Here is a 12,051-nt window from a genome sequence, read left to right as displayed (position 1 = left end):
GAGCAACAATGAATTTCCAATGAAACCTATCATGAACTGGAAGAAAAATAATACTCCCCAAACTGTTTCTTGCAGAACTATTGTGTCCATTGCTTTCTTGTTTGTTCGATAAAGAGCTGCAGAGAAAATAAATAGCAGATTTGTTGGTGAACTTGAGAGAAATGTCATGACATGCCAGCATCAATGTGACTAACATATTCTTGTTCAGTAGAATGTGCAAAAGTATCACTGTATCACTGTCATCCTGTTGCTCATCAATTTGCTCGAGCAGGCACCAGCAACTTCTCTATTGTGAGACTTGTTTTTACTATTTTTGGCATAATAGAAATTGCCACAGGTACCTTGCCAGGCTCCGCCGTGCAGGCAAGATACTCTCAGTAGCTTGCCTGACTGTCTGAGAGGGGCAGAAGAATCAAAACTGGGTCGGCTGCGTGTAAGTCAAACGCCCTACCTGCTGTGCTATAACTCCAGCCCAACGTGCAAAAGTAATGTCATTTTTCAAAAGATGAAGACTTAGTGCAAAAGTAATATTTAGAGTGTTATTGGCATAACTGAGGAGCAATTATTGCTTTCATGTTTTTTGTTTTTGATTTTAGGGTAACAACCAACGAAGCTTATCAGTTAGTCCTATCTCGGACCCAAAAAGCAAAAAAAAAAAAAAAGAAAATAAACAAGATTGATAAACCACTACAAGACTCACAAAAAGAGAGAGAGAGAGAGAGAACCCTAACAAACCGAATCAGAAATGAAAAGGGGGACATTACAACAGAAACCAAAGAAATCCTAAAGATCATCAGAGATTATTTTGAAAATCTGTATACCATAAAACAAGAGAAACTAGAAGAAATGAATCAATTCCTGGATTCCTATAATCTCCCAAAGCTGAACCAAGAAGATTTGGAGTATCTGAATAGTCTTACTACCAAAGAAACCAAACTGTAATCAAAATTATTCCCCAAAACAAAAGCCCAGGCCCTGATGAAGTCATTAGTGAATTCTTCCAAACATTTAAAGAGGACCTATTGCCAGTTATTTTCAAGCTTTTCCAGGAAATTTAAGAAACAGAAACACTCCCAAACAATTTCTATGAGGCACATTTCACCCTAATACCAAAAGCAAACAGAGACACCACAAAAAAAGAAAATTACTTTCCAATATCTCTGATGAATACGGATGCGAAGATCCTCAACAAAATATTAGCAAATAGAATCCAACAACTCATCAAAAGGTTATACACCATGATCAAGTGGGATTCATGCTGGGGATACAAGGATGGTTTAATATTCGAAAGTCAATCAACAAAATCCATCATATCAATGAAAGAAAAGATAAAAACATATGGTCATATCAATAGATGCAGAGAAAGCATTTGACAAGATCCAGACCATTTCTGATGAAAAATATCACCAAAATGGGTATTGAAGGAACTTTCCTCAATATGGTGAAAGCTATCTACCACAAGTCCATGGCAAGCATTATCCTCATTAGGGAAAAACTGAGAGTCTTCCCTCTAAGACCAGGAACAAGACAAGGATGCCCACTGTCACCACTTCTTTTCAATATAGTACTGGAAGCACTTGCAATAGTGGTTAGTCGAGAAAAAGGTATTAAGGGCATCCAGATAGGAAAGGAAACAATCAAGTTCTCACTATTTGCAAATGATATGATACTATATAGAGAGAACCCAAAAGCCTCTATCAATAAGCTCCTAGAAACAATAGACTTATAAGGCAAAGTCACAGGCTTTTAAATCAATACCGAAAAGTCCATGGCTTTTCTATCTAAACACAAATAATGAGAGAGAAGAACGTGACATGATAAAAGGAATCTCATTAGCAGGCATGCCTCAGAAAATCAAATACCTCAGAATCAGCTTAACAAAGGAGGTAAAGGATCTCTACAAAGACATACAAAACACTACTTCAAAAAAGAAGAAGGACACGAGGAAATGGAAAAACATCCCCTGCTCATGGATTGAGAGAACTAATGTTGTTGAAATGGCAATACTCCTCAAAGCAATATACAGATTCAATGTGATTCCTATAAAGATATCCATAGAATTCTTCAAAGAAATGGATCAAACACTCCTGAAATTCATATGGAACAACACTGTCACTGTTATCCCATTGCTCATTGATTTGTTCGAGGAGGCACCAGTAATGTCTCTCATTGTGAGAATTATTGTTACTGTTTTTTGGCATATCGAATACGCCACGGGTAGCTTTCCAGACTCTGCCATGCGGGTGCGACACTCTCGGTAGCTTGCCGGGCTCTCCGAGAGGGACAGAGGAATTGAACACGGGTTGGCCGCATGAAAGGCGAATGCCCTACCGCTGTGCTATCGCTCCAGCCCATGGAACAACAAACCCCCACAAATAGCTAAAGAAATACTTGGGGGAAAAAAGATGGGAGGCATCACTTTCCCCAAATGCAAACTCTACGGTAATAATTAAAACAGCATGGTATTGGAACAAAGGCAGAGCTGCAGACCAAAGGAAGAGGGTGGAATATCCTTACACACACACTCAAACATATGATCATCTAATTTTGGATAAGGGAGCAAGAAATATGAAGTGGAGTAAGGAAAGCCTTTTTAATAAAGGTGCTGGCAAAACTGGACAGCTTCATGACAAAAAATGGGTTCAGTTCTCTACCTAATACCATGCACAAAAATCAGATCAAAATGGATTAAAGACCTCAACATTAGACCAGGATCCCTAAGGTACACTGAAGACAAGATCGGCAAAACACTCCACAACATTGAAGCTAAAGGTATCTTCAAAGATGAAACACCACTGACCAAGCAAGTGGAAACAGAGATAAACAAATGGAACTATCTTCAACTAAGAAGCTTCTATACCTCTAAAGAAACAGTGACCAGAATACAAAGACAGTCTACAGAATGGGAAAGGATAATCACCCAATAACCATCTGATAAGGGGTTAATATCAAAGATATACAAGGCCCTTTTTGAACTCTACAAGAAATAAACATCCAACCCATCAGAAAATGGAGCGATGAAATAAATATAACTTTCTCAAAGAAGAAATTTGAATGGCCAAAAGGTACATGAAAAAAATGCTCCTCATCACTAATCATCAGGGAGATTCAGATTAAAACAACAATGAGATATCACCTCACACCTCAGAGATTGGCCCACATCCAAAAGAATAAAGGCAACCGGTGTTGGTGTGGATGTGGGGAGAAGGGGACTCTCCTTCACTGCTGGTGGTAATGCTGACTGTTTAAGTCTTTTTGGAAAACAATATGGACATTTCTCAAAAAACTAGAAATTGAGCTCTCATTGGACCCAGCAATACTACTTATGGGAACATATCCAGAAGATGAAAAAAACAGTAGAAATGACATCTGCACTTGTATCTTTATTGCAGCACTATTTACAATAGCCTGAATCTGGAAAAAAACCGAGTGCCCGAGAACAGATGACTGGTTACAGAAACTCTGGTACAAATACACAGTGGAATACTATGCAGCTGTTAGAAAGGATGAAGTCATGAAATTTGCATATAAGTGGATTGAAATGGAGAGTATCATGTTAAGTGAAACGAGTCAGAAAGAGAGGGACAGACATAGGACTGCACTGATTTGTGGAATATCAAGTAACAGAATGGGAGACTAACACTCAAGGTAGTAGAGATAAGGGCCAGGAGGATTGCTCCACTGCTTGGAATCTGGCCTCACATGCTGGGGAAAAGGCAGCTGAGACAGAGAAGGGACCACCAAGCAAAGGATGCTTGGAGGCCTCGATCGGGATGAGAGATGTGTGCTGAAAGTAGACTATAGACCAAACATGATGGCCACGTATTACCTGAATTGCAAACCATAAAGCCCAAAAGGAGAGAGAGAGAGAGAGAGAGAGAGAGAGAGAGAGAGAGAGAGAGAGAGTAAAAGAGAATGTGCCTTCCACAGAAGCAGGGGGGATGGGGTGGGGGTGGTGGGAGGGATACTGATAACATTGGTGGTTGAGTATGGGCTCTGGTGGAGAGATGGGTTCTCGATCATTGAAAGTATATAAGTCGGTAATTCTATCTCACGGTGTTTCATTAAAAAATAAAAAAAACAAAAGAAAGAAAAAAGTTCATCATTAAAAATTAGAATAAAATCATTTTATTTTCTCTGGGAGATGGAATTTTTCAACTAGATAGAAGTAAAAGTTGCACATCATTTTCAAGTAGGGAAACTCTAGAGTGAAGTACAGTAAAAGGATTAATTTGAAGAAGAAATTGTTTCAATCAATTTACTTAATTCAGTACCAAAATCTGTGTGTAATAATTAACAATTTTTTCAAAATAGCATAGGAAAAGGCCGGAGCAATAGCACAGTGGGGAGGACACTTGCCTTGCACACAACTCTCCTGGGTTTGATCCCTGGTACCGCATATCCTCTCAGCCCCAGCAGGAGTGATCCCTGAGCACAGAGCCACGAGTAAGCCTTGAGCACAGCCATGTGTGGCCTAAAAGCAAACCCATAAAGTAGCATAAGGGAAATAGCAGAAACATTTAGGGAATCTACAAAAAAAGTGAAAGTTTCATAACTTTAGAAAACATTAACATAATTGACTTCACATTTGGCAAAATATGTCAGATTGCTGTATCACAAATGAGACAGGCAGCTCTCTCCTTGAAAAGTCTCATTCCTGGGGCTAGATTTAGAATCTAGTGGGTAGGGAATTTACCTTGAATGAAGCTGACCCTTTTGTTCCTGGCATTTTATGAGGTCCCCCGGCACCACCAGGAGTAATTCCTGAATGCAGAGCCAAGAGTAGCCCCTCAACATTGTCGGGTGTGACCAAAAAAGCTAAACCAACCAAGCGAAGAATCAAAAATCTTGTGTGGGTCTGGAGTGATAGCATAGCGGGGAGGGCACTTGCCTGGCACACAGCTGATAGGGTTTGATCCTGGCATCCCTTAGCATCCCCTGAACCCCACCTGGAGTGATTCCTGATTTCAAAGCCAGAAGTAAGCCCTGAACACCACAGGTGTCGCCCAAAACAAAAACAAAACAATTTTGTACTATAAAATAATATGAATATAAGAGAAAATGTATTGATTCAAGGTAATTATAACAAAATATAAAAATTTCCAAACTCATTATTTTATGTCACAAGTATAAATATCAACAATCACAGCTCACTTAATTCCATACTATCTTCAATAATATTATAAAGAAATAAAGAAGTTTAATGTTGATAATGATAAATTGTTAGATTTATTCATTCAATAAAGAAATTCAATGAATTATCTACATTGGTTAATATTGAAATTTCAAACAAAAATATTATGACAGCACAATCCGTAAAATAGTTACAAAGTTAGAGGATTAACAGCATTAAATAAACTATAAAATAATACCAATTGGTGCAAAAAATTGTTGGTCAAACATTTTTCAACTCGTAGAAACATTTCTTTGAGTGACAGAAAAAGACATTTGAATGCATAAAATATTTATGAACCAGAACATCTGGTATTGTGATAGAAAAATTCTTACCAAAATGAAAAACTCTACAATGTATAAAACAATTCCCTAAACAACCCTAAAATCATTGAATTAAGCTGAACTAGATAAGATAGTTCAAATTTTGTTTTGTTTACTTTTTGGACCACACTCAGCAGTACTCAGGGCTTAGTCCTAACTCTGTACTCAGTGGGCTGGTGGGCTCAGGGACCCTATGGGCTGTCGGGGATCAAACCTGCATCAGCTACATGCACGGCAGGAGCCTTCCCCGTACCACTGTGGCTGCTGCCCCCAATAATTCTAATATTTTGGTTATTAGATCATAGAATACAAGAAAAATACATGAAAAAAAGGCATTTGAGAGAAAAGTTAAAATTCAATGAGAAATACATGAAGAGGCGGGTAAAAGAGTCAATCAACTCCCAAATATTAGCGGCATTGCATTAATGGTCTGTCTGTTTAACCGAAGAACATTGCTCTATAGTAAAATATAAAAAGGTTGTAGGGAAGATAGAAAAGCAGGTACAAATATACAGCACTTCAAATACATCTGAGATACATCTGCTCCTGGGCATAATTACTTGGTCCTAATTACTTGACTCAGGGTTCAGTTGCTGTAGTTCTTAACACCCCAAAACGGAGGTCCTGCCGTACCTGGCAGTAAAATCAAACATTCTAGAAAGTATAAATGCATGGTCTTGCTGCAAGCTGTTACAACCTAAGAGACAGGACCCCTATAGGGAAGGACAAGCTGAACTGGCCTGAGGACTTAGTCTGGGATTTACGGTAAAAGCCTTGCTTGCTCTCAGAGCCCAGAAAACTAAGTGTTGGGATCTTTGTCTCTTACTGTGTTTATCCAAACAACTGCAAGTATTGATAACTTATACAACTAGAGGGAAAGAAAAAAGCAATGTGGATGCCCCTGGAAGATAGAGTGTCTTCTTGAGTTGATCTCCACAAAAGAATTTCCTCTGCCAAATGTTTATCTCTATAAATGACCAATCACACCTATGTCCTTAACCTCACCCCCCCTTCAGATGTTCTATAAGTACGCTAGCAACTCTGCATTAAAGGGGCCATTTTCACCATCAGACTGTGGTTCCCCAACTCCCCATCTCTCTGTCTCTCTGTTGGTGAGCCCTAGGGAGGTGGGGAGGTGGGGAGGCGGCCCTGGGCCACCTAATGCACACATGCATCACAGCAGCAGCAACTGCATTTCACTTTGGGAACTCACACACTTGGTGATGCTCAGGTTACTCCTGGCTCTGCATTCAGAAAATACTCCTGGCAGTACTTGGGGGAACCTATGGAATGTTGGGGATGTTGGAATCCAGGTCAGCTGCGTGCAAGGCAAACTCCCTACCCCTGCACTATCTCTCCAGCTCCAGGAAAAGGAAATTTTTCTAAAGAAAAATCCCTGTCTCTTCCTTCAAGCAGGAGCAGAGACAGGAGGTACTTACTGAGTCTGAGGCTGGCAAAGTTGACCGGACCCTCTGCTAGGCTGCGGGTGAATGCCTGTGTGTTAATCCAGGGCTATAAAAACAACAGTGACTTGGTCCCCAGACACCCTGTCACATGGAGCTCAGCAAACTTTCTGATGTGCCCATGGACTCACAAATTACTGTCTGAGCCGCAAATGGATCAATTTAGAAAAGTTTTTAATGCAAGTCCCCCTCAGGTGTTCACTTCAGAAACTTTCCCATGACATCAGCCCAAGTCTGTGGAGTCCTGCAGGAGCAGAGCAGAAAACAAACTTGGGAATAATTGGCTACTCACAGAGAAATCCAAAGGTCTCTGAGCTGATCAAATAGCTCTGACAACTTTTGGAGAGTAATTGCTTTTCTCTAAGGCTTCTCTCAATTTAGGATTTATTGTGGAACAACCAAGTCTGAACTGACATAGGAAAAGAAAAATTATAAATGATAATTCCTTTTTTAAATTAAAAAAAAAGTTTTAATGAATCACTTTGAGATACAGTTATAGACTTACAAAGCTTTTGTGTTTGAATTTCAGTCATACAATGATCGAGTACCCATCCCTTCACCAGTGCCCATTCTCCAGCACCAATGTTCTCAGTACCCCTCCGGCTACCCCCACCCTATCCCCCTGACCCCTGCCTCTATAGCAAACACATTCCCATTTTCTCTCTTTCTCCTTTTGGGTGCTATGGTTTGCAATACAGGTGGTAAGTGGCCATCATGTTTGGTGTATAGTCTACTTTCAGCACGCATAAATGATAAATCTTAAGGATAAAAACTATCAACCTGCACACGGTGTTTGCCTTGCACACGGCCAACCTGGGTTCAATTCCTCCATCCCTCTCAGAGATCCCAGTAAGCTACAGAGAGTATTCGCCCACATGGCAGAGCCTGAAAAGCTCTCTGTGGCGTATGCGATATGCCAAACACAGTAACAAGCCTCACAATGGAGACATTACTGGTGCCCGCTCGAGCAAATTGATGAACAATGGGATGACAGTGATACAGTGATACATCGATTTTTGGCTAGTTTGGGGTCACACCTGATGATGCTCAGGGGTTTCTTCTGGCTCTACACTCAGGAATGGCAGAGCTCAGAGGACCAAATGGGATGCCGTGGATTGAACCTGCATTAGTCTCTTGCAAGGTGTGAACACCCTACCCGCTCTACTGTCGCTCATTCTCCCATTGCTAAGGATCCAAAGAAACCTCCTTTGAAAATGAAAACACTTTAATCTCTGTCTTCTATCTTTGGCAACTTAGTGCAATGGACAAATGATTCTATTTTATAGTGAATGAAGCAGTGAAATGCATGTAGAATAAAGCTTGAGACAATTGCTGGTTTCATACTTTTCTTACAAAATTTTCTATCAGCCTTATCTGTATAGTATTTTGTGGCAAATTTCATGTCTAATACTGTATTAGACATGAAATATGTTATATTCCACAAATGAGTGCAATCATTCTGTGTCTGAGGGTATAGCTGACTCTTTCCTGTTTATTCATTCTCTAAACAGTTTTTTGTTTGTTTGCTTGCTTTGTTTTGTTTTATTTTTGGGTCACACCTGGTTGTGCTCAGGGCTTACCCCTGGCTCTGCACTCATGGATCACTCCTGGCAGGCTTGGGGGACCATAGAGGATGCTGGTGTTTGAACCCAGGTTGGCCACACACACGGCAAGTGCCCTTCCAACTGTACTATCGCTTCTGCCCTCTTTACATATTTGGATCTGGAGATACTTAATCATTTGACAAAAGATTTGTGAACGTTTTTTAATGTGCAACTGTCAGAAGTAATTGAAAATTCATAGGCTAAATATTATTGATGATCTGTCAGTGTTATTAATTTACCATCTAGGGCTGGAGAGATATAGTACAGTGGATAGGGCACTTGCTTTGCATGCCCTGGACCCAGATCCTGGCATCCTATATGGTCCCACAAGTATCGCCAAAGTAACTCCTGAGTGCGGAGCCAGTAGTAATATCACTACTGAGTGTGGTCCCTCCAAAAAAATTTGACTAAGCATATGTGTACAAAAGAGATAAGTAAAACCCTTTAGTTCACATTTTAAGTGAAAAGGCGCTATATTTTGTAGCATTTTAGAAACTAAGTGCACTGTCAAATGGTTTGTTATCTAGTAACAGAATGTTTATTTTATTTTTATTATTTATTTACTTATTTATTTATTTATTTTGCTTTTTGGGTCACACCTGCCCATGTACAGGAGTTACTACTGGCTCTGCATTCAGGAATTACTCCAGGCAGTGCTCAGGTGACCATATGGGATGCTCAGATTCAAACCCGGGTCGGCTGCGTGAAAGGCAAACACCCTACCCACTGTGCTCTCGCTCCAGCCCCAAGAATGTTTATTTTAAATAGGAAGTTGGAAGTGTCATGTCTCCAAGGTGAGATGTGGGGGACCATAAGGGAGCAACAGTACTGTGGGGAGGGCATTTGGAAGCTGACCTGGGTTTGATCCCTGCCACCCCATGAGGTCCCTTGGGCACTGCCAGGTATAAGCACAGAACCAGTAATAAGCCCTGAACACCACTGGTTGTGATCCCCCAAAACCTAAAAATAAATAAATAAAAATTTTTAAAAAGCTGAGCTTTGAACAAAGACTCGGAGTGGATGGGGGCATGAAGTAAGCATGTTCAGAGAGCAACCTTCCAGCAGAGGAGGGATGTTGGTCGGTGTGTCCGTCTGAATGGCTTCTTCTTTCCAGTTCATTCCAGATAAAAACCAGCCTTTCAGGGGCTGGATAGATAGTGCAGTGAGTAAGCCGCTTCATTGGCATGTGACCGAGCTGGGTTTGATCCTGGACATCCTAAGAAATGCCAGGAGGAATTCCTGAGTGCAGAGCTAGAAGTGAGTCCTGAACATCACTACGTGTGACTCCTCAACTAAAAACAAAACAAAAATCAAATGGACTGAACCTTGCTCAAGGAAAATGAGATTCAAGAAGAAAAAAATCCCAGCACCCCAACCGTGTACTTACACTCCTGCAGTTCTTGACTGGTGGTGAGAGGCTACACTGAGTAGAGCGGAACCTCTCATGAGCTGCTCCTCAGTGACGTCACACAAGCTTGTAGGAAGGGACCGACTCTCATCAGTCTTTAAGCAAGGAAAGTGGAGAGGTGAAAATGGGAAGGTATGTTGGTTTTTATTTATTTATTTATTTATTTTATTGTATTGTATTTTCTTTTGCTTTTTGGGTCACACCCAGCAATGCTCAGGGGTTACTTCTGGCTTTGCACTCAGGAATTACTCCTGGCAGTGCTTGGGGGACCATATGGGATGCCGAGGATAGAACCCGGGTCGGCCGCATGCAAGGCAAACGCCCTACCCGCTGTGCTATCGCTCAGGCCCTGGTTTTTATTTGTTATTATTATTATTATTATTAATTGAAATCACCGTGACCTCCAGTTACAAAGTTTTCACGTTTGAGTTCAGTCATACAATGATCGAACACCCATCTCTCCACCGGTACACATTTTACAACACCAGTGTCCCCAGTACCCACCCTCACCCCACCCCACCCCTACCTCTGCTCTATGGTGGAAAATTTCCCTCATACTCTCTCTCTCTCTCTCCTTTTGGGTATTATGGTTTGCAATATAGAGACTGAGATGCTATCACGTTTGGTCCTTTATCTACTGTCAGCACACACCTCCCACACTGAACAACCCCTCCAACCCTCATTAACTAAGTGATCCCTTCTTCATTCCAGCTGCCTTCTCCCCTAGCTCATGATGCAGGTATCCAACTATGGAGCAATCTTCCTGGCCCTTGTCTTTACTGTCCTTGGGTATCAGTCTCATATTATGCTATGTTATATTCCACAAATGAGTGCAATCATTCTGTGTCTGTCCCTCTCTTTCTGACTCATTTCACATAGCATGATACTCTCCATGACTATCCACTTAGAAGCAAATTTTATGACTTCAACTTTCTAAGAGCTGCATAGTATTCCATTGTGTAGATGTTATGTGTTTTTTTAAAAATTTTTTTGTTTTCTTTTGTTCTGCTTCATTTTGTTTTCTGGGCCACACTTTTTTTTTAATTTTATTGAGTCACCGTGAGATAATTACCAGCTTTCATGTTTGGGTTCCAATCACACAGCGATCAAACACCTATCCCTTCACCAGTGCACATTCCGACCACCTCTATCCCTGATATACCCCCCTTTCCCACCCTCCCCCTGCCTCCATGGCAGACAATATTCCCCATACTCTTTCTCCTTTTGGGCAATATGGCTTGCAACACAGACACTGAGAGGTCATCATGTTTGGTCCATTGTCTACTTTTGGCACACATATCCCATCTCGACTGATTCCTCCAGCCATTATTTTCTTAATGATCCCTTCTCTATTCCATCTGCCTTCTCCACTATGCTCATGAAGCAGTCTTCCAGCTATGGAGCAATCCTCCTGGCTCTTTTGTCTACTGTCCTGGGTGTCAGCCTCATGTGATGTTATTCTATACTCCACAAATGAGTGCAGTCCTTCTATGTCTGTCCCTCTCTTTCTGACTCATTTCACTCTGACTCATGATACTCATGTACATTGTACTCAGTCTTTCTTATTCCTTTGTCAGTAACATCTATAGGCATTATTTATTTTTCATGAGGCCAACACATACTGATAGCCTCTCACCAGAGGAAAACAGTGCTTATATCTCTGAAATCAAGAACGACCCTCTGGGGTCAGGGAGAAAAAGAAAATCAAAAAAGCTAAACTGCCCTGCGGCCTGCAGTAGGGAAAATAGGACCAGATGCCTCCTGGGTAAAGCGGTCTTGCTCTAATTTAATTGAATCTAATTGGACAAATTTCAAGCCAGGAGGACTGGTCAATGGTTGGTAGAGGTGTGGGGAATGGATGGTAGTTAAGATAGAGGAGGATCCATTATGTCAACACTAGTTGGAAATGATCACTCTGGACAAGAGCTGAGTGTTGAAAGCAGGTAAAGGAATATGAATGATAACCTTTCAGCATCTGTATCGCAAGCCATAATGTAGAAAATGAGTGGAGAGAGAGAGAGAGAGAGAGAGAGAGAGAGAGAGAAGAGAGGTGCCTGCCATAGAGACAGGCTGGGGTCGG

The sequence above is a fragment of the Sorex araneus genome, chromosome 2, assembly GCF_027595985.1.
Source record: "Sorex araneus isolate mSorAra2 chromosome 2, mSorAra2.pri, whole genome shotgun sequence".
Classification (NCBI taxonomy): domain Eukaryota; kingdom Metazoa; phylum Chordata; class Mammalia; order Eulipotyphla; family Soricidae; genus Sorex; species Sorex araneus.
The sequence above is the reverse complement of the archived record's forward strand: the minus strand, read 5'-3'. Positions refer to the sequence as shown.